General features: G+C 43.3%; 2 long non-coding RNA genes across 3 annotated transcripts; one reads left to right on the plus strand and one right to left on the minus strand.

The window, feature by feature from the left end:
* Positions 1–562: 562 nt before the first annotated feature.
* Positions 563–14,845, minus strand: LOC116533592. Of its 2 annotated transcripts, XR_004261362.1 has the most exons (3): positions 14,091–14,845; positions 3,927–4,012; positions 563–2,811 (listed from the first exon to the last, which is right to left on the minus strand). It is a non-coding gene; the product is annotated as an uncharacterized LOC116533592 (long non-coding RNA). The 2 variants fall into 2 exon arrangements; XR_004261361.1 differs by lacking the exon at positions 14,091–14,845 and having other exon boundaries at positions 3,927–5,557.
* A 383-nt stretch (positions 14,846–15,228) lies between these two features.
* On the plus strand, positions 15,229–22,741 carry LOC116533593. Its single transcript, XR_004261363.1, has 3 exons — positions 15,229–15,770; positions 19,453–19,551; positions 22,287–22,741. It is a non-coding gene; the product is annotated as an uncharacterized LOC116533593 (long non-coding RNA).
* Positions 22,742–23,792: the final 1,051 nt, after the last annotated feature.

Below are 23,792 nucleotides of genomic sequence, written 5' to 3' on the forward strand. Positions count from 1 at the left end.
CAGCCGGGTACGGTAGCTCACGCCTGTAATCCTAGCACTTTTGGAGGCCGAGGTGGGTGGATCACCTGAGGCCAGGAGTTCAAGACCAGCCTGGCCATCATGGTGAAACCCCATCTTAATTTTAAAAAGGAGTGGAAAGTGTAATAGACAGGAAAGAAGAGAGAGAAAATCCTTCCTCATGCTGAGAAAGCAGGTTGCCCAAGAGAGGCTTTCCGGTTTGTGGTGGAACAAAATCTGTTTTGTACAGAGGCTTGAGGAGGCGGTGATTGATTTACATAGGGCTCAGGGGATTGGTTTGACCAGGTGTGCCATTTACATAGCCCATGAAAAGACTGACCATCCCACCCTAGACTTTCATTATGCAAATGTGGCCTCCACCTGGTGATGGCCAAGATGCCTGTGCACGTGGTTTTACCTGGAGGCTGCCATGACACCTGTAAAGGTGGTGACAAGGAAAAGAATGGGAGCCTCCACACTGGATGTACCTGGCTTCCAGGTACCGCTGCTTCTAGTTTGCACATCTATGCCTGAGCTTTCAGGCTGCTTTCTGTTAGAGAAGAAATGTTTGGGGGCTGCTTTTTATGAAATGAAAATTCCACTGAGAACTTTTATCCTTTCTAGCTGCCTAAAAATAATTTTTTAATAACTCCTGTATTGTTTCCTCCCTCAGGAGACGTAATCATAACTGCTGTTAGGGGGTGTTGGACCAATGATTCTTTCTGGCTATTTCCTGCTGAAAGAGGGTGTCGTGTGGGCGGACTGCAGTTGGGGCTTCTGCTGAGGTTGATCTAAGGCTTCTTTGAAGAATGGCATGTCCACGTGTGGCTAGCTCTGTTTGCAGCACCATTTGGAGTTTGATTACCTCTAGGTGAAAAGAGATAAATTTTACAAGAAGGTTTAAAATACAGGGTTAGCATATGAGTATTAAGATTATCACTATTAGTAGGGGTCCTACAGACCAAAACTACAATAGAGTTTGATACCTGATAGTTCCACCAATGAATTGTAATACTGATTTGTCTCCACTAGATGTCGCTGTACATTACCAGAAGCTTTTACATAAAAGTTAACATTTCCTTTGAGAAAAACGTATTATTTCCCCCTTGACTTGCTATTAGGGGATAATTTTAGGTTTAGGTCTTTTTTTTATATAACTTGTGGTATAATTGGGAGAAATACATTATTAAGTGGCTAAAATAACTTTAGTGTTAATCTTGGCAGTTCCTTTCCTTTAATTATTAAATTACTTCTTGACTTTCACAGACCCTCTTACAACATACTCCAACTTTCTGATTTGTCTTAAACATCTTTCCTTTAAACAACCAGTTCCTTTAAATAACTAATCATTTCCTTTTAGGACAATAATTTACCATCCGAGATCCTTTCTTATATAAATCTTCCTTCATAACCTTCTTTCCATAGCTTAGAGTGCACCATATTACAAATCTTCAATAAAAAGTTCCAACCAACTTAGTGATAGTAAAACTTTCATCCTTACTTCTTGCCTGTAACTATTATTCCTGCTATAAGCAAAGCAAACTTGATGAAATCCTTCCTGCAATTATTAATCCTGTCATAAAGATGGTAATTAGGCAAAACATTACAGCAATTCAAATTTGACAACCAGAATTCCACCTTGTGGGTGCCACAGTGTACAGTTCTATTGCAAATAATAGCATGATTATAACAATTCCCACAAAAGTGGTGTAGTAAATAATTTCCTTTTAAAACTTCACTTGCCAAGATATAACATTTCTTTTTGAGGATTTACAGAGTTACAAATGCAGTCCTGTGTATAATTAAAATCTCCCTACAAACATGCATTAAAAAGAAGTTCTAATATTTGGCAGTAAATTTTGAGAGGAAAAGCAGAAATGATAAAGGGTTACTGGTGAGGCAGGAATGGGACTGAGTAAGATGAGTAGCCCTCACTCATTTACTTACCTTTTATGATTTTCGACTTAAGATCTTCTATTTCTCCACACTGATATTCAGGACATTCATCTGGGCTGTCAGGGGTTGCTCCCTCAGCTCTTCAGGATTTGACTTGAGTGTGGTGTATTCAGAAATTGATACCTGTAGCTTTTACTGCTGAGGGGGTTGAAAGAAGAACTATGTAGAGCCCTTCCCAGCTTGGCTTAGGGAAGGAGGGAGAGAGAGATGAGTTTTCACTGCTACCAAATTTTCTTGCTAAGTAAAGGTAGTCCAGTTTCCTGAGGTTGGGCTTTTGCTAGTTGTATCAATTCCTGTTGGATGTGAGCTAGAAAGGTTACATGCTTAACCAACTTTGAGGTTTTCTGTCTGAAAACAATCTCTGAGCACACTGATAAGCTTTATCCTTTCCTTATCTGCTTCCTGAAGAGCTGCCTGCTTTTCAGCTGTGTTTAGAGTTTGGTTTAGGAGCAGTGTAACATCCTTCCATGTAAGGTGAAATGCCTCAGTTAAATTCTGGAAAGCTTCTATATGCCTATTGAGATTGTCAGAAAATTGGCATAAGTCTTCCTTTGCTTGCCTAAGGTTCTGTAATGAGAACGGAACTTGCGGTGACCCCAAACAAGGGGAATTCTCAGATGGTTCCCTTGGAAATTGCCTTTCTAATTGTGAGGGATTACTTTCTATAGGCCTGCCTGATATGCCTATTTAAAAAGCTGGATTGATCTTACAATGTTTGCAAAGGTTTAGTAAAAATGCCATTCCCTTGTGCAAAAGAAAATGAGTCACTTTTCTCTCCCAAGTCCTGAGGTTAAAGGAGGTCCAGTGTTTCAGAGTGCATTCCAGAGGGGTGCAAGCTGAAGCTGGTCTGTTACCCATCTAGAAAAAGAAGTCAGAATAAAAGTGTCCTTTTAGTCCCTATTATTTCATTGTGACCCAGGATGGAGAGGAAGACAGTGGGAGCGTCCTCCCTACTGTTTTCTCTCTTTGGTTCCTGGGTCCCAGCAATGTGTTAAATGTGCCACCCATGGTTGTAGGTGTGGCCCTCCAAGCCATGGAACTGGATAAACTGATGGCATTAACCACACTTTATCCACACAACCTTAGCTTATCCACCTTATGTGATCCTCTTTGACATCCCAAACTTGTGTGATCTGCCTGGCTCCCCAAAAAATGGATCTCCAGAGAGACTGTGCTGTTTTGGGCAAGGCTCCTTTAACGGAGGCAAAGTGCTAGATTGCCTGGTATTAGGGCCCATGCTAAAGCATTTACCCTTCGCAAAATGATTCCAGTTAACATCCAAACTTAAAATCCCCTTGCTAATTAAGTACTGTTCTAATTGGAGACAGAAATAAACATGGGAAACTAATGAGTTTTTCCTGCTGATGGGACAGTGTCAGAACTAAAGTTTCACTATGGAGGACATTTTACTCCTAAAATGAAGACGGAACTTTCCTGTTCACAGAAGAGGCTTTTCTAGTGGCATGAAAAGGAAGAATTTGGAAGCTGCAGTGTTTACTGTAAAAACCGACAGGGTGCCTGATGAAGAGAATTTCTATTTTCACTAGGTGATGCTGTTGGCTTAGAAATACCATGTGCTCACCAGAGACAGGATAGAGAGCGAGACACTTATTGAGTTACTACCTGTGGCATTTGCCAATCTTTCCTAACAGGACTGTTTCCCTGAACTGTAAAATTTCCCACACATTGCACACACAGAGAGGACAGGAGACATAGTGACTGTGGATAGAAAGGAAAGGAAAATTTTGCAACAGGATAGCTAGAGATCCATTACCAACACCTGGACAAGCTATGGGCCTGGGTTCAGTCCAGAAGCCCTTGAATAACACCAAAGGTGTGCCCTGGCCAGAAATTTTCAGTTGCCCCAAGACTTTTCCCAGCCTCATGCAATGTTGAAGTTCCCCATGAAAGGAAACTGGTATGAAGACAGACTTGAAATTAAAGGACAGATTTGAGGTTTGCTCTATACTCACCACTTTGATGTTTCTATCTTCCATTCTGATTCAGATCCCGGATGAGCTCCCAAAATGAAACAGCTCCATTGTCTGCAGTATATACCCTGGTTATTTGTCATGGCCGAAAAATAATTCACAACATGGAAAAACACAGGGAGTGGGTTTAGGAGCAGAAAGTTTCATGGAAAAGAAGAGAGAGAAAAAAAGCTTCCTAATGCTGAGAAGGTCACCCAAGAGAAGGCCTCCAGTTTGTGGTAGAGCGCAATCGGTTTTGTACAGAGGCTTGAGGAGCCAGTGATTGATTTACATAGGGCTCAGGGGATTGGTTTGATCAGGTGTGCCATTTACATAACCTGCAAAAAGACTGGCCCTCCCACTCTAGTTTTTTTATCATACAAATGTAGCCTCCACCTGGTGGCACCGCTGATAACTGTACACGTGCTTTAACCTGGAGGCTGCCATGACACCTGTAAATGTGGAGACAAGGAAAAGAGGGTGGGAACTGCCATACTGAATTACCAGGCTTCCAGGTACAGCTGCCACCGTTTACATATAAAAGCTCCTAGTTTGTATATCTATGCCTGAGTTTTCAGGCTGCTTTCTGTTAGAGAAAAAGTGATTTGGGGCTGCTTTTTATTAAAGGATAATTCCACCAAGAATGTCTACCCTTTCTAGCTGCCTAAAAATAATCTCTTAATAACTCCTGTATTAATTTGGCCAAGTGAGAAGTCCTATAAAGGAGACCAAAAAACATGAGTGAGCCTTGCACTAAACAAGGACCTTTGTCCTGGAGAGAGGACAGAATGGGGGAGGGGGAGGAGGAGGCTCAGGAGGTCACACCATTGATCCCTCTGTTCCTGGGAAAGTGGAAGGAAGGTCCTCCGATAAGAGTGAGAAGGTGGACACAATGAGTAAGGATGAGGAGAGTGACATGGGTCCAAAATGTTGCTGAGGTGTCCAAAGAAAACTAATACAATTTGCAAAAACTGTCACTAAGACTTCATAGAGGCCTAAATCAGCGACATGGCAGCATTTTCTTTTCATGGTAATCAGCTGCCAGATTGCAAAGAGTCCTGATGCCAGCCTAAGGAGTGTGGGTTTCTCCTCTAGGCCCACAGGTGCCCAACTTCACCGCTCAGAAGACTCTCCTGGAGACCCTCTGTGAGGCACAGATCCCCCAAGACTCACTGCCCAGAGACTCAGATTCCCTGAGTGGGGAGGTCTTGAAGATCTATATTTTTAATCAGCTCCCAAGTGATTCCCATGTAGTAGATAAGTGTCAGAACACTGAAGCTTTTTGAAAATCTTCAGAAATATTCAAATGAAAATGACAAGGCTGGAAATCTGTTTTTGGAAGATGGTGAAGTAGGTTGGAGAGAGCAGGAGCCAGAGGCAGGGAGATAAGGTAAGAAATTGCTATTATTGTCCAGGGAAATCCTAATAAGGGCATGAATTAGAATAGAGAAGAACACCAGGGTAGGGGAGACAAGGGGAAGGAGGAGGATAGAAGTTCTGGCCGTTCGTGTGGATGCGCACCCAAATCTAGAAGTCATTGAGCAAAGGCAACCAGAACAAACAGGAATCCTTGCCTTGGTGAAATATATTTGAACTGGATTAGAAATGAGGCCATTGGATATTAAGGCTTAGCTACAGTGTCCCGTGGAGGTCTCTGATGTGCTCCAGGCTCACAAGCTCCTATCAAAGAAGATTGAGCAAAGTTCCTCTCGTGGAATATTCTGGGACCTTGAAACAGACACCCATATATCCCATGACTTTCATGCTTTCCAGGACACCTATGGGGAAGAAATTTTACTTAATCACAGTTGGGATTCAGACACGGGTTGACCAGTCTGATGCATATCGAGTTTATAGAGGTGGTTGAAGTAGCGTGAGAGCCAGGTATCTCTGAAATAAAACCACATTGAGGGAAGAGGCTGTGAATGTGGATAACCCTGGACACAAGGCAAGAATACCATAGGGAGTAAGTGTTGTGGGTTAGTTCAAGACTTTTTATTTACCTGGCCCAGGCCCACATCAGGGCATTTGTGTTCTCAAGAACAGAGTAAATAAGGACCTAGAAGTTCTGATTTGGAATATTCCTCCGATTGGGCTGTTCTCTAGGGGCACTTGGCCCTTTTCCGCCCTCTGTGGAGGAAAGGGTACTGGTGGCTGAGGTCCAAAGGAAAGGCTGCAGGTGGTAGCATGGAAATTGACCTGCGAGCAGCAGAAAAAGAGGGGGCACAAATAGAGAGGTGCCAAGGCACAGCCAACACCTGGTTATCTGTGAGCACCTCAGTGGATGTGACAACACAGTGCAGGGGAGGAACTTAGGGAAATTCTACTACTCATGCATGCTGGGGCTCTGGATATTATGTAAACAGGATGATTTTGAGTTTTTGTGGGCAAGGTCAAAAAATCCATAGCTTACTTGCAGAATAAGTCATGTCAGGCTTGTTTTATTTTCTTTATATATTTATGAAATATAGTTATTGGATTAATAGACCATGAGAATGTCATTGTTTATATATGTATATATATTAATTTCAAGAAATTATTTGAGCAAATTTTTCATTCTTTGCATCAGAATAGAGAGTTGAAAAGATATGGTAGTGTCACCACTGATTAAATATTCTTTGTCCAGGCCAGGTGATGCTGGTGGCTCATGCCTATAATCCCAGCACTTTGAGAGGCCGAGGTGGGAGCATCACCAGGTCAAGAGATCAAGGCCATCCTGGCCAACATGGTGAAAACCCATCTCTACTAAAAATACAAAAATTAGCTGGGCATGGTGACGAGGACCTGTAATCCCAGCTATTTGGGAGGCTGAGGCAGAAGAATCGCTTGAACCTGGGAGGCGGAGGTTGCAGTGAGCCAGGATCACGCCACTGCACCCCAGCCTGGGCGAGAGAGCGAGACTCAGTCTCGAAAAATAAAAATAAAAAATAAATATTATTTGTCCAAAGGCTGTTAGTGAGTAACTTACACATAAGATTTCTTTTAAATGTGCTACAAACTGGTAAGCTTGTGTGTCACCTGTTCTTCTCAATACTATTTCTATAGTTTCAGTAACGCCCTGATCCACTGGCCTAATCACATCATTCCATTTTTTTGTTTTTTGGTTTTTTTGTTGTTGTTGATTTGCTTGGGTTTTTTATTTGTTTGTTTGCTTGTTTGAGATGGAGTTTCGCTCTTGCTGACCAGGCTGGAGTGCAATGGCACGATCTGGGCTCACCGCAACCTCCACCTCCCAGGTTCAAGCAACTCTCCTGCTTCAGCCTCCCGAGTAGCTGGGATTACAGGCATGTGCCACCACGCCCAGCTAATTTTGAATTTTTAGTAGAGACAGGGTTTCTCCATGTTGGTCAAGCTGGTCTCAAACTCCCGACCTCAGGTAATCTTCCTGCCTCGACCCCTCAAAGTGCTGGGATTACAGGCGTGAGTCACTATGCCCAGCCATCATTCCTATTTTCAATATCTAGAAATCAATTCCATAAAGGGCATGTCTAAGAAATAATAATCTCTTGGCCAGGGGTGAGATTTAAAAAAAAAAAAAGAAATAATAATCTCAAATGCTATTCCACTTTCCTCTTCCCCACTCCTAGTCCAGCCTAGGGTGAACATCCCCCCCGCCAAGAAGGAACTCCTGCAGCACCACAACCTGCTTGTCTGTCACATGGCAGGTTTCTACCCAGGCACATTCAAGTCCGCTGGTTCCTGAATGGACAGGAGGAAACAGCTGGGGTCATGTCCACCAACCTGATCCGTAATGGAGACTGGACCTTCCAGATCCTGGCAATGCTGGAAATGATCCCCCAGTAGGGAGACGTCTACACCTGCCAAGTGGAGCACCCCAGCATGGACAGTCCTGTCACCGTAGATGGAGTGAGCTACTCTCTGATGACCCTTTATACCCCACCTTTGAAAAGCAGGAGACTCTCTGGCCCTGGGGTCCACTCATCTAGTCTTATGTATCTATACCCTGGGGCCATGTCTGACCCCAGTTTTCTTCTATACAAGACCCTGAGTATAATTTTAATCTGGGGGCAATGGAAACTTGCCTGTCCCTGGCCTAGGAGGTCATAAGGATTCATAGTTCCTCCCCTTGTCCAAGAATCTAGGGATGCAGACACTTTCCTGAACTGACCTTACACATGGGAACTGTCGTCACCTTTTGGCTTATTCTGAGTTATTCTGAGAGGCAATTAACTGAATCTGCATTTGTCTGTTGTTGAGGTCACACCCTCTGTTCCAGAATTGACAGAGTGGGTGTTTCTCAATTTCCTGTTATGCAAGGTGTATCCCCTCACTCATGTCCTCATGCTGATATTCTGTATCGGGCTCCAGGATCTCAGACAGGACATGAGCGGGGGTGCAGCTGCTGGATGTGACATTGAGCCTGGGCCTGTTCTTCCCAGAGGCAGTCTGATTTTGCCCCAAGCAAGACGCTGATGGGAGCCATGGGCTTCGTGCTGGGGCTCATCATCTGTGCAGTGGGCATCTTCACGCACAGAAGGAGCAAGAAAGGTGAGAAATCCTGTGAGGTGACAGGTACCTGCCTTTCTCCTGATTTGCTCACCCTTCTTCTATAATGAGGGGCTGAGACAGAAAAGCAATTCCAGAGAGCTTACTGAAATCACATAGTCAGGGAACAAAGACAGCTTCTAAGGAGAGAGGAATCTCAGGCTGGCATCCTAATGCAGCCAGATGCATGAGGTCCCAGTTACTCAGGCTCCTGCAGGGCGTCCACTGAGTGATGGGCAATGGAAGATGTGATGGAAACATTTCTCTAATTGCCTGAGGTAGTTTCAATACCTGAATACATTCTCTTTTCTCCTTTCATTTTAGTTCAACGGGGATCTCCACAAACAGGTAATATTCCTGCTATGATTTCCTTGGGGGAGTTACAGGAGGACATAAGTCCTTTCTGTGCATTGCGACACTGAGGCTCCTCTAGGAAGAAGTCTTGGGACTGAACCCTGTTTCAGTCTCAGCCCTGGGATGACTGGGGAAAGACCACTGCTTGGCTCCATTGCTGAAGGAAGCTCAGATCAGCTCTATTCTTTATCACCTGAGACTCAGCCTCTCACCATTATTTTTCTCTCCTAGGACTTAAAGGAAGGGCGCCAGCAACCTGGGGTAACTGTTTTTTACCTCCACAGGGTTCCTGACCTTGCCTGAAAGACTAACGTGCCTTGGAACAAGCATTTTCTGTTTCTTTAGTCCCAGTATCTGCTTCCAGGACAGGCCCCCAGCCTCTTAAGAGGATGCTGCTGCTGAGTAGTTGCACTGAAGCCAGTTTCTACCATTCTGTTCATGGATTCAATGCATGGTTTCTCTCATGGGGCCTCCAACCTTTCTCCTTAGTGCTATAAATAATCAAAACCCAACATGGTTGTTTTCTGTTAAGAATATATACCAAGTCGTCTCTCACCACTTTTTCTTGAGGGCTTTGGCAAACAGTAGGAGTTAATAGAGAAGTTCATTGTGGTTTACACATAGGAAAGACAGCCATGAAAATGGCTATGTCCAAAGTATTGTATAAGGTGGCCCATTGGACACAGACCTCTCCCGGATTTACTATATTTCAGTGAGCTGCCCCATAATCATGTTCGGTGTCTTCATCCATTTACGTCTGAAACCACTATTCTTAGCTATTCAAGGGTGAGCAGACTGCAAATCTGTGTTATAGGACCATATTGACATAGCACTGATTCCACATACAACTTACTAAGAGCCTGTTTTAGCATTACTGTTAAGAAATTAAATGAGAATCAGAATTTGAAATGATAAATACAATCTAATACACTTTAAACATTTTCTTTGCATGCCATCACGAATACTCCTTAACCAAACGTTGCTTGGCCTTTTGAACGCATCACGTAGGAGACACTTAGCCTCTAAGTCTGCATTCCTTCACCAGTCAGGCCTCCTGAGCTATAATTCATACAGAGAGACATGCCCCCCCACTGTTGAAAGAGCAAAGCAATATGTGCAGCACTCTTTCAAAGACTGGTCTTTTTTTTTACAATCCAAAATCGTTATGTGTTTGGCATTTCATATTAAGTTACTATAAATCAAGGTAGAAGACATGTTTGGTCTAAGCTTTCCTTTTAGTGTAGATGATTTTTTTTTTTTTAATAGGCAGCGTCTCACGCTGTCACCTGGGCTGGAGTGCAGTGGTGCAATCTCAGCTCATTGCAACCTCCGCTGCCCAGGTTCAAGTGATTCTCGTGCCTCAGCCTCTCGAGTAGCTGGGATTACAGCCACCCACCACCACGCCCAGCTAATTTTTGTATTTTTAGGAGAGACAGGTTTTTACTATGTTGGCCAGGATGGTCTCAAACTCCTGACCTTGTGATCTGCCCACCTCAGCCTCCCAAAGTGCTGGGATTACAGGCATGAACCACTGCACCTGGCCCAAGGATGGATTCTTAACTCCCGATACACATAATGAGCACTCAGTGGCTCTCTGATACATCCAGTTGTTGGCTTCCTTCTCCCTGACTTCTCACAAGCAGCTTCTGGGCCTTGTGTGCCCCTGGACACTTATTCCTGGTCAATTTCCAAGAGCCACTGTGTTCCTCTCACTATCCAATCAGAGTCATCCCCTTCCATTTTTGTCCCCTGGACACATGCTACAGGCATGGGCAGTACCCAAAGTGGAGTGAACAATCTCCAGACTAACTCTTGTAGGATGCAAAATTGAGGTATCTGCACCCATAACACATAATGCACCTGTATCCTACAATTACAGGTCCAGGATATGCATTCCTAGGGCACTGAGGATATAAGGAGTTTACATGTAAGAATATAAGAGGTCCATGTCCACATCTCAAAGGCATCAGATGTGTCTAGCTCTGACACACACAGGTATTTATTGAACTCTGGGATTTCTCAGGAAAAATGCAGTGCAAAGAAAGGTCCCAGATGAGATCAGAGCATATAGACCATCCAGTTGGGGCACCACCTTGTCACTATACTTTAAATTTTTCATATTGATTGAGTGGTTGAGTCAGACTCTTTGCTGAGTGCTACGTAGGCAGGATCATAGGCAGCCAGGAGATGGAGGGGTCTTAGGGTCCATCAGTCATTGCGGATGAAGAGCAGAGATTCAAAAGAAAGCTTGGCCTGGAGCTTTAAAGGAGACCTGAAGCTGGTGACTTCCCTGTGTCCACTTCTGACTGAGAAGGATTGACGCCTGGAGTAGGACAAACACAGCGGGGTTAGGACTCCCAGCTTAGTGTCGTGTCCCCCATCCCTTTCCATCCTGTTCCCTTCATTTTCTGCCCCTCACAGCCCATGAGGAGAAGGTGGTCCACCCCACAGATGTTGCTGCCCCAGGTGAAGATAAGGGGTACCCTAAGGAGACGTCATTTCACCCTCTCTTGGTCTCTACCTGTCAAGTACCAGTGAGGCTCAGCCAGGGAATAATGAAAGTGGAGGGAGGTGTGAGCTGGGCATGGCGTGTGAAGCTGCTCTTTGAAGAGGCTTCAGTAACCATTTACTACCAGGCCAGTGTATGCTTATCATAGTTGACGCTTTTTGAGATTCTAGCATTGTTAATTATTCCTGAAATTCCTGATCCCTTGGCTAATGTGAGGAAACAGCCTCTTCATTCTCCTGCTTCCTGAAAAGTTTGCAAACTACCTGCTGGCCTGAGGAGGGGCACAGGGAAGCCAGCAATGGTCTATTTCTGTACCTAACTACTAGTTATGTGGGGTTTGCTCTGATAATCATTGCATGTGGTTTATATTGGTTTGTGCATTTTTTATAAACATCCTCAATTTCACAATAAAAAGTGTTTAAAAAGACAGGCAAAGGAGGATATTGGTAATGTGAAGCAAAAGCAAGAAGCTAGTGAATCATGAGCAAGCCCTGTATTAACCAGATTAGGGGCCACCTCTCCCAGCCCCACCCTTTTTCTCCCCAAGGGCTCCCAAACAGAGCCACACTTTCCCATGCTCCTGTCCTGGCCCCATCAGCCCAGGTCAGAAAAAGGAAAGTGACATATTGGTTATAGCTGGGTGTATCCTTGTTTGAACATGGTTTGAACAGTTGGCTACATATAATTGGCCAAAACTCAGCGACTGGCACAAGTGTAGGCTACGGTCTGTTTGTACCTCCACTTGTTATAGTTCATGATATACAGAGAAACCTTTAGGGCAAACTTAAAATATGTAAGGAGGCAGCTTTAGGCTAAACTTGATTTAACAGAAGAAATTATTTTACATACCAGGGAACTGACCACCGAGGTAAAGTAACTTGCCCAAGTCACAGACTCCAGGTAGAAACAATATTGAGTTGTCCCCCTCCCTCACTCTGTTAGGATCTCAGAACCCCTAAAGGACCAGACATTAAAAATACTGATACAGCCACAGAGCAAGGCAGGGAAGTAGGGGGGATGAAATGAGAATCTTTCAGAGTGAAAAAAAAATTGTGAAGGACATGAAAAGACCACCAGAGTCTTAGCGCTATTTATAGACTTCAAGTTATGCTCTTACTTTTAGAAAAATGGTACCTTATATAATTTTATCCAAACACTTTCATTTTAGGCATGGTAAATTTAAAAGTGTTGTCATTCACATAACAGTCACAAAATTCCCTTGTCAAATGTATATTTTCAAGTGTAGTTTTACCTGGAAACAAAAGTTGCTGCATTTGAAACACCTACGGGATAGTATCTTAGCTTTACCTGGTGTATAAGAAGAAGCAAAAGCTTGACAAGAAAAAGCCTGTTATTACTACAGTAAAAGAATAAAGATGAGAGAGCGTGGGGTTCAGCCCGGAAGAGGAAGTGAAGCGAAATGACACTGCAAGGTTGATGGTCCCTAAGCGAGGACTTCCCCTCCCAGCCCAACACGGCAAACCAGTCCTCTACTTAGATGCATCCAATGACAGCAGGCTCAGATGGTGAGAGCCGCCACTGAGGTTAGGGGCTAGAGAATGACTCACCTACAGAAACGAAGCCCAAAGCAAAAAACAGAAAACATGACACAGGAGCAGGACTAGAGAGATGTAGTTTGTTTACCCTAGGTTACTTTGTTTTTATTATATTCACAAAGTCTAAAACTAAAAGTCTGTGCATTGTGAAGCAAATTCCACCTTCAAATGTTAATTTTTGTTCTGTTAAATAAACACTTATTTTCAATTTCCACTCTCTAGGCACTAAAAATGTAGCTCAGAAAACATGGACCTTGTCCGCAAGCTGCTTGAAATCCAAAAACCAAAGAGACAAATAAGATTGCTACACGTGTATTTTTTTTTAATTTCCATAGGTTATTTTGATCACCACTGACTACCACAAGGCATATGTTGGACCCACTCAGGAGCATAAAGAGGGCATTTTTAAAAAATGAGATTTAAGGAAGTTTCCTAGGGATGGTGTTTACCTGAGGTTAGCAAAATGAGAAAGGGTAAATGGCACTTCCAGCAGGAAAAGCAGGCTCAGGAGCAGAGAGGCATGAAGTTGCAAGGAGAGCTGCAGTTCTTCAGTGTGGCTGAGCCAGGGGGTATGTGGACTGGGCTGCACTGTAACCTGCCTTGTGTGCTGATGGCAGGTGTCTGCATTTTATCCCACAGAGCATGGGAAACTGTTAAGCATCTTAAGCAGGAGAATAACATGATGAGATCTGGGCTTGGAGGGTCAGCGGTAGGGATTATGGGTTGGAGGAGGCTGGTTTCAAAGCCAGACCCCACTGCCGGGTGTGCTGGCTCACGCCCGTAATCCCCGCACTTTGGGAGGCCGAGGTGGGTAGATCACGAGGTCAGAAGTTCAAGACCAGCCTGGCCAACACGGTGAAAGTCTCTACTAAAAATACTAACATTAGCCGGGCATGGTGACAGATGCCTGTAATCCCAGCTACTCCGGAGGCTGAGGCAGGAGAATCACTTGAATCGGGGAGCGGAGATTGCAGTGAGCCTCACTGCACTCCAGCCTAGGTGACAGAGTGAGACTCCATCTCAAAATAAAGTAAAATAAAAGCCTTTCTTAAAATGGTGTTGCGAGGAAGGACATGAGGTTTGGCACTTAGGGGGTGGGTGTTCAGTAAATGGTGGTTATTGTTGTTGTTAGAGTGAGAGAAAGCAAAAAACGAGCCTCACACAGGACAGTAAGGAAGAGAGAAAAGAAACAGGAAAGAAAACAGCATATGTGGTCGCTTCCTCGCCCAGCTGAGCTCTCACCCCTGATGGCCCGGCTTCCAGGAAGCTCAGCAGTGCAGCCAGGGCGATGGCCCGCAGAATCTGGTGCTGCGCTGGCTCCTTCAGTCTTCAGGGTGTATCTGCAATGGCCACTGTGCGCCAGACCCCGTGGAGAACATGAGGCGGTGCAGGGAGGGAGGAGCTCCCAATCCACCACTCCTTTCCCTACCCCTGTCCAGGGAGAAAGGCTGGAGATGAAACAGCCTGATGGAGCTCAACCAACCGGAAGAGATCAGAAGGGGGCGCCTCTGCGGCTGGGGAAAGAAGATGCTAGAGCTGCTGGGAGGAAGTGGGAGAATTGTCAGGGACCCGTGTAGCCCAGGAAGCCCCTGCGCACTGCAGAGTGTGGGGTAAGTGAAGGAAACGAAAATTAGGACATCATAAACACCTTCCTCTTAATGGGATGTTTGGAAATACATTACACAAGTTGGGATTTTTTATTTGTAGTTACTTTTGTGAATGAATAATATTTCTTCATAGTTTTACATTGATTCTTTGCATCATAGAGGAATTCATTTGTTACCAGGTGATATTATATTTACACTTTTATAGCTTTGATAATTTTGGAGAAAATCTTTGATGTTTTCAAACATATAAGGAGAAGGAAATAATAATTAATTAGTAATTATTCTTTTATTTCTTCTTCATATAAGGATGTGGTGAGGCCAGGCGCACAGCTGAATCAAATTTAAGAGTCGCCTGGCATGGTGGCACCTGTAATACCAGCACTTTGGGAGGCCAAGGCAGGTGGATCACCTGAGGTCAGGAGTTCAAGACCAGCCTGCCCAACATAGCAAAACCCCATCTCTACTAAAAATTATCGAGGCCTGGTGGCATGTGCCTGTAATCCCAGCTACTTGGGAGGCCGAGGCAGGAGAATGTCTTGATCCCAGGAGGCGGAGGTTGCAGTGAGCCGAGATCACGCCATTGCACTCCAGCCTGGGGGACAAGAGCAAAGCTCCGTCTCGAAAAAAAAAAAAAAAAGAATTTGGTGGTACAAAGAACCTCATTTTAAATTTTGTGTTTAAGAACAATTTCTTTTTTCTCCTTTATTCTTTTTCTTTATTTGTGTGTGTGTGTGTGTGTGTGTGTGTGTGTGTGTGTGTGTCAAGATCTCACCCTGTCACCCAGGCTGGAGTGTGGTGGTGAGTGTGAGCCTCCACCTCCTGGGCTCAAATAATCCTCCCTCTCAGCCTCCCCAGTAGCTGGCACCACAGGCACATGCCATCATGTGACTGCATTTTAATTCATGTAATTCCTCTTTCCCAAGTTCTCTAGTTTATACCATGTCCTTTCCTGAGGAACATAAATCACGTGTTATTGTCTGCTTTTCATCCTGAGAGGAAGGAGACAGTCACATGGCCACCTGATGCTTGAAGGGTTTGGTGATCACCGGGTCCAGTGAAGAGCCTCGGGATGAGTCAGTGTGGCTTTACCCAGGCGTGGAGGAGTACATTTCTTGATAGTGATCAAGTCTCCTTATTAAATAGGAGTGCAGCTGATTGGGGATCTCCTCACATTTGCTTTCTTTCATGGCAAGTGCCCAAATTCATGCTGTACTCTCAGCAGCAAGGAGTGGGACCATTACTCCTGGTGTTCCCAGATGGAATGGACACCAAGCCTGGCTTTGCCACTGAACACAATACAGGACTAATAAAGCAGGTCAGTTATTAGGAATATGCTTCCCAAATGTAGAAATCGACATAAGATCCCAATTTTAAAAACAGGTATAATAGCATAATATATTATTTTATTTATTTAGAGTTGGAGTCTCTGTCACCCAGGCTGAAATGCAGTGGCATGATCTCAGCTCACTGCAACCTCTGCTTCCAGAGTTCAAGTGATCCTCCCACTTCAGTCTCTAGAGTAGCTGAGAGTAAAGACACCCACCATCACACCTGGCTAATTTTTTGTAGTTTTGGTAGACCAGGTTTTACCATGTTGGCCAGGCTGGTCTTGGACTCTGAGCTCAAGCAATCCACCCACCACAGCCTCCCAAAATGCTGGGATTAGAGAATTGAGCCACCATGCCCAGCAGCATAACACATTACCGTTCTTTGTATACTATTTGCAGTAAGTTATAGATACACACTTATTCCATAACTGTGTTCACCAGATCACCCCAACTCCCTCTCTTGTGGGCTGTACAGTGAAAATACATCCCCAGTTTCAAAAGAAATGTGTATAACAGATTTTTCAGGCATGGGCTTGCTTTTAGAATACAGTTTACTATGATTTTTATAACTCATCTTAATTGATGTTTAATACCAAGAGAGAAGACATATTTTCTTCAGTCATTTCATGGTATGATGTGCCACTAAGTCCAAATTTTATATAATAGTAATCAGGAGGCTGGGCACGGTGGCTCATGCCTGTAATCCCAGCACTTTGGGAGGCCGAGGTGGGCGGATCACCTGAAGTCAGGAATTCAAGACCAGCCTGACCAACATGGTGAAACGCTGTCTCTACTAAAAATACAAAAATTAGCTGGGCATGGTGGTGGGCACCTGTAATCCCAGCTATCTGGGAGGCTGAGGTAGGAGAATCACTTGAACCCAGGAGGCGGAGGTTGTAGTTAGCGGAGACTGCACCATTGCACTCCAGCCTGAGCAACAAGAGTAAAACTACATCCAAAAAATAAAAAAATCAGGAAAACTTCTAGTTGCTACAATATTATTAGATTAAAATGAATTTTCAAAAATGCAGGGTCTTAACCAAGCTTATAGAGTGTTTCTTTCATAGCTAACCTTCTTGAATGTGACTACAGGAAATTTTGATGAAATACGTTCATAAATTATGATGACAAGTTGGTTTGTGGGGATTTTATATATTACCAGATACCAACACCAAAGGAGGAGCTATACTGGGGGCCCTCAGAGCCACCCCAGGTGAGATGGTTCCCTAGGAGGATTCACAGGGCTCATCATGCAGTCCTACACAGGGCTCTGATTTATTACAGAAAAAGGACCCAGAGCAAACTCAGCAGAGGGAAAGGCACACAGAGCAAAGCCCAGGAGAAACCAGGCGCAGGCTTCCAAGGATCCTCTCTCCCCAGAGCCATACAGGACACACTTAATTCCTCCCACAAGGAGCGGGGGTGCCATGTGTAAAATACTGTCTACCAGGAAGCTCGCAACAGACCAGCACTAGGGCCTTTGAGCGTCTTTATTAGTCAGACTTCTTCAGAGAAACAAAATTTATTGGCTATATAGAGGAAGACAGATGAGAGGGGATTTATGATGGGGGTTCCCTCCCTGGGCTATAGAGGCTGAGGAGTTCCACATTAGGCCATCTGCAAGCTGCTGAGACTCGGGAGCCGGTAGCATGGCTCAGTCCAACTCCAAAGGCCTGAGAACCAGGGGAGCTGGTGGAGTAACTCTGAGTCCAAGACCAAAAATGTGGGGGACTGCCGATGCAAATCCCTAAGTCCAAAGGCCAGAGAACCTGGAGATCTGATGTCCAAGGGCAGGAGAATACAGGACTTCCTACTCTAAAACAGAGAGAGAGTGAATTCGTCTTTTTTCTGCCTTTTTGTTCTAGCCAGGCCTTCCGCTGATTGAATGGTGCCCACCCACATGGGATGAGGGTAGATCTTCCTTCCTTAGTCTACTGATTCCAGTGCCAACCTCTTCTGGAAACACCCTCACAGGCATACCCAGAAACAATGCCTTACCAGCTATCTGAGTATCCCTTAATCCCATCAAGTTGACACCTGAAATTAACCAGCACAGGGCTGATCTCATAGGCACCCTCTGCCTAATACATACCAAAATTCCAATCTCCCAGAAACAAAGCAGGTGTTTGGCATAAACCATATCGTTTGTACAAACAGTTTAGACGTAGTGAGCCATTTTTAATCGTTCTGGGAATGGTGGGAACCCTACTGAAATCCAAGTTCCCAGGTGCCAGACAGAGCCAATATTGTAAGCAGGTCCTTCAAAGGATCACAGTCAGGTATGATATGTTAACTCATTTCTACACAGAAGTAAACCATCCATTCCACTGACAACTTTCAAAATGACATAAGTATCCGTTTTGTCATATATTGGGCAGAGCATGGTGGCTCACGCCCATAATCCCAGCACTTTGGGAGGCCAAGGCGGGCCAATCACCTAAGATCAGGATTTTCAGACCAGCCTGACCAACATGGCAAAACCGTGTCTCTACTAAAAGCAGAAAAATTAGCCAGGTATGGTGGCACACACCTGTAATCCCAGCTACTTGGGAGGCTGAAGCAGGAGAATCACTTGAACTCAGGAAGTGGAGGTTGCAGTGAGCCAAAATTGTCCCAATGAGCCCAGCCTAGGCAACAGACTGAGACTCTGTTTCAAAAAAAAAAAAAAACATAAAGTTATATAATATACAGAAGATACTCTTAAATCCTACTTTTCTAGAAATATTGGTTATTATAGAAGATATAGGACTAAATTCATTTTAATGTTTTAATTCTGAAATTATTATTACAAATGTTTTTTGAATCCTATTAGCATATAGGCAAGTTTTAGAAAGCTAAAGTTACAAACCAGGGATGCAGATGAGTATTCTGTGAAATTTTTAATTTTTGCAGAACGCCATGAGAAAATTACCCATTTTGTATTCTATATTTCTTCTAGGAAATACCCATCTCTCAGTGCCCCACATGAGAAAGGGAAGTTGTCATCTTTATATATCCACTGTCAAGCATCTTGGTATAACAGAGGGAAGCAGGCTGGGCCTGATGGCTACACCTATAATCCCAGCACTTTGGGAGGCCAAGGAGGGGAGGCACCTTGACCAGCCAGGGCAACATGGTAAAACCCTGTCTCTACAAAAAAATTAAAAATAAATGTAGTCCCAGGTACTTGGAAAGCTGAAGCAGAAGATCACTTGAGCCTAGGAGGTAAAGCGTTCATTGAGCCATGATAGTGCCACTGCACTCCAGCCTGGGCAACAGAGTGAGACTCGATCTCAAGAAAAAGAAAAATAAGAGGGAAGCAATCTATTTTGTACCCAAAGAATTTTACATGCAAGGAATTTGACAATGAATGAGCCTCCATTGCCTAGGAGAGACTTCACTATTTAGAATTTTGAGAGGAAGGAAATACACAAACAAGCAAACCTCATCAGCAGAGGGCTGGGAAACCCGTGTTTATAATACCCGGGGATTAATTTAATATTGCCTTAAGCCATAATTAAAAGGGACTTAGTTTAAAAGTCATTTTAATTGCCGGCTGACTCAGAGTCCTCAACATTTTACCTTTTGCTTTATGAAAAGAACTAGTAGATTAACTTAAAGTTTGACAAGAAGGAGGTCTTCCTTGATTTTCTGTTTAGCCAAGAATTTCTCCTAACATGGTACCATCAGAGTATAGTCAGAAAGCTGAGTCAACTCAGATTTCTCACCATTGAGTCAAGTTGTGAAGCCTGCCCTCTTGGGAGTAGAGGATTTTCATACGGAAGCATTGTAAGTAAATAATTTAGCACTTATTTCCTATCCATTTTTATTGGATAAATACAGAGAATTAAAACTGTGGGTTGTTTTGAATTCACAAAAGAAATGTTTTAAAGCTGTGGAGGAAAAGGCCAGATTATCCATTGCAAAGTGTCGGAATTCAAAATCACGTTAAGGCTACAGAAATAGGAGCCTATCTCCACCTAGTGGGCCAACACTGAAATCTAAACTTAGAACAGGAAACGGGAATTGGTCAACAATTCAGGAATACTCCAGCATTCTTTACAAAAAAGTTAGAGAAAAGGTTAGGCACATACACAAAAAAACACGAGTCAAAATAAATATGACCAAATACATAGGTTTTGGCAGCACTGAGGTTTCTATGATTTCGCTACGCTTTTAGCAGCAGCTGTAAAAATACACTAAGCATTGCTAGATTGCCAAAGAAACCCAAATTTTTGTTTTGTTTTGTTTTTTGTTTTTTTCAAAACCTCCTAACCTCTGCGACCTAATTATGTTTTTAATGAGTTGAATGTAAAAAAAAAAAAAGAACTAACATCAATGAATACAAAATTTCAGTTAGGAGGAACAAATTCAAGATATGTACTGTACAACATGGTGACTCTAGTTAATAACTGTATAGTGTGTACTTGAATATTGCTAAGTGAATAATTTTAAGTGTTCTCACCAAATACACAAAAAAAGTAAGGTAATGAGCTTGATTTAGCCATTAAACAATGTACATATAAATCAATACATCATATTGTATACCATAGATTCAATTTTTGTCAATTAAAAAAAAGAATTAAATGAATATGTATATTTTTGTTGCAGAGATGTATGAGGGATTGATCAATAAAGACTAAAATATTTGTTAAAAGATACAAACTGAGGGAAAGCCTTCAACATCATATCTGGAAGAAAGAAGGTATACATAGTTAGACGGTCCAAGTATCTGCAAAGTGGGTGTGATCATCAGAGAGCAATACCTCGAGCAGTGCTGTCCCATACGACACTCTGCTGTTAGGGAAATGTTCTATATCCAGCTATCCAACCGAGCCGCCACCAGCCACAGGTGGCTCTTGAGCACTTAAAATGCTAGCAGCTGGTGCAACCAAGGGGCTGAAGTTTTCATTTCATTTTAAGTTAAAGCAGAACCACCTATAAGAGAAAGTGCCAGAGAATTGGAAAAATGAAAAAGAATTTGAGAAGCCAGTGGGAATGGAGCTAAAGTGTATGGTCATGGCTCATTAGATTTGGGGATATCAGAATCCCAACAGCACAATGGGCTCACTAGAAAATTAATGAGATTACAAAACAGGTTAAAGGACGCATCAAAAATCATCCAATTTTAGCAGATACAGAAGCTACAAATTTAGCAATAACTTTAGCAAACCCTCAACTTGTGCAATTTAACAATGCTAGCAACTGAGCCAAAGGGGAATACCAAGACAAAAAGCTTGTAAACTTTAAGAACACATTTCTCTTAGTACATACAGAAACAGGGCACTTCCACGCCTTTGATTCATTCTCCAAGCTTGAAGAGCTTGTCCTAAAACCAGATCCTCCTTCTCATATGACAGGACAAACAGCCCCAGTGTTCTTCCCTCCAGATCTGTTCCAGCCTGTGTCTGGAGATACTCTGCGCTCAAGTTAAAACGGTTTAGACAAAAGACAAGGTTTAGGAATTCCAGAAACTTTGGGGTATAAGATCAACGGCAGCTTTTAATTAGGAAAACCCAATCTAATAAGAAGGGCTATTTTGAATATCGGGGTATGTGCAGGGGAAAGAATCAAGGTGGAAGGTTATGAAGCATTCATGGGAAATACAGAGAACCAAGAAAGATTCTACGGTGATTTCTCCTGCCCCTGGCCATGTTATCTGAACTTACCATTGCAGCTCTGGGAGCTGGAAAAGCTCTTAAGAACTTCTGGAATCCTGCTTTCCCACAAAACAATGTAATATGAAAGAGTGACAAATCCCTAGGAGATTATGTAAAATAACAATATGATAACATTGTTAGAGAAACCTGAGATAGTCCCACCAGTAGGACTCTTGAACAGCTCATCCTGGCCAGCCAAAAGGTAGGTGGAGCTTGGAAGTAAATTGAGGATTACACCAATATTAAGAAAAGCAGGTAATTCTGAAGTGGTATTAAGTGGCAGTGACTATTCTAATCACTTTACATATTAAACTCAATTATAAAAAATAAAATGTGATTAGCACTGTACAAGATATTATTTCCTTAGTAGATCTTGCTAAATCAACCCTTGATTAGCATTCATGTATCCATCTGGCTGATGTATCTTTTTGAATCCCAATAAATTATATTCACCAACAGTCTGCTTTCACTTGGCAGCTCCAACCTTTACTAAATTGCCAGAGTAAATTCTCCCACTCCAAGGTACAATCCAATGAGCAATATTTAAACAGCCTAAATCCAATTCACGAATTAACATTGTTTTATTACCCTAAGGATACACATTAACCGGGAGTGACTTGAAAAAACTGTCCACGAGGAACCTTTTTGGGGTAATAAAAATATTCCTTATCTTGATTGTAGTGGTAGTTACACAATGAATATGTTCATCAAAACTCATAAGCACAAAAGAAAAACAAATAAAAAACAACAACAAAAAACTCCTAAGCAATTGTACAGCTGTGGGGGATAAATTTCACCGTATTTAAATTATATCTCAGTAAACGTGATTTTTTTTCTTTTTTTTTTTTTTTAATCTTTCTTTAGATGGAGTCTCGCTCTGTCACCCAGGTTGAAGTGCAGTGGCGCAATCTTAGCTCACTGCAACAGAGGTCAAGAAGTCAAGAGCAGCTCTGCCGAGTGGTCGGTGTTCACACTCCAGGGACAAAGTCTGTGAGCCCCTGAGGTCCCCAGAACTGCTCTCACTTTTCCTTGCGGTGTCAACTCTGTCTTCAAATCCTAAGAAATCCAATATTTTTACAATCAATTCCTTTTGGGGGCTTAAGCTCCTCTGAATCAGATTTTGCTATTTGTAACAAAAAAATAATACTAGTAAGTAGGGAGTCTTAACAGTACTAAGATCAAAAGTGTAAAAGGGAGAGCAGGTGGGGCGTGGTGGCTCACGCCTGTAATCCCAGCACTTTGGGAGGCCGAGGTAGGCACACCACTAGGTCAGGAGTTCAAGACCAGCCTGACCAACATGTGAAACTCCTATCTCTACTAAAAACACAAAATTAGCCAGTCGTGGTGGAGGGCGCCTGTAATCCCAGCTACTCAGGAGACTGAGGCAGGAGAATCTCTTGAACCCAGGAGGCGGAGGTTGCAGTGAGCCAAGATTGTGCCACTGCACTCCAGCATAGGCAACAGAATGAGACTCTATCTCAAAAAAAAAAAAAAAAGGGAACAGGAGCATGCCCCAGACATCCACATCAGCAATAACCAAGACATGGAGATGGAGCCAAGATAGCTTGAAAGGTCTCTCCCTTTTCTTTCCATTGCAAAGGCCGTCACTAAAGGGGGAATTGCTCCCTTACAGGGCAAGTGTTATCCCACTTTGCAGGTGAAGAAACTGATGCTGAGGTTAAATGTACAACTCAGAAGTAAAGCATCCCTGCCAAGATAAAGGAAGAAGCCCTGGTTGGAAATACAGAGAGGCCTGCGCCAGCTAGAATCAGTGCCACTTTTGGCCCTAAGTCTGCTCAACCCACCCAAAGCTAGACCACCTGCCACACAAACCCTTTTGCCTGAGTCCCTCTCTCCCCAGAGCCCCAGTCAAACAGGGTGCTATTTCTCCTCTTCTCTCTAACCTTAATGCCTCTGAAACATGTTTGTTGGGTTTGGGGTTTGTTTGTTTCTATAGATTTGCAGTTCGAAAAATAAGGAAAACCTGCAGGTATTAATAAAATAGCCACAACTGGAAAGGTATGGAATTATAAGAAATTTCACCCTGCATTAGTAATATGGGTATGCCTTATTACATGAGGGGAGCAGGCCCATTACCTGACCCAACAATGTAGCCCAGTCCCCAGGGAGATGTGAACACAACAAGGGATATATCCCTATGACCCATATTCTTTGGCCCAAGGCTCTGTGGAGTCCAAGCTTGTTATAGGTAAAGTGGCCAAGACCTGGAACATGACCTTTACATGAGCTGCCATATAACCAATGTGGCCTTTATCTGTTGTACTTTGGAAAACCATCCATGTCTTAGGAACCAAAAGTTCTTCAACCTAGAGCAAGGCGTTTCTCAGGAAGAGAGCCAGATAATCCCAG

Source organism: Sapajus apella, unplaced genomic scaffold, assembly GCF_009761245.1.
Source record: "Sapajus apella isolate SASKATOON/1434 unplaced genomic scaffold, GSC_monkey_1.0 scaffold83, whole genome shotgun sequence".
Lineage (NCBI taxonomy): Eukaryota > Metazoa > Chordata > Mammalia > Primates > Cebidae > Sapajus > Sapajus apella.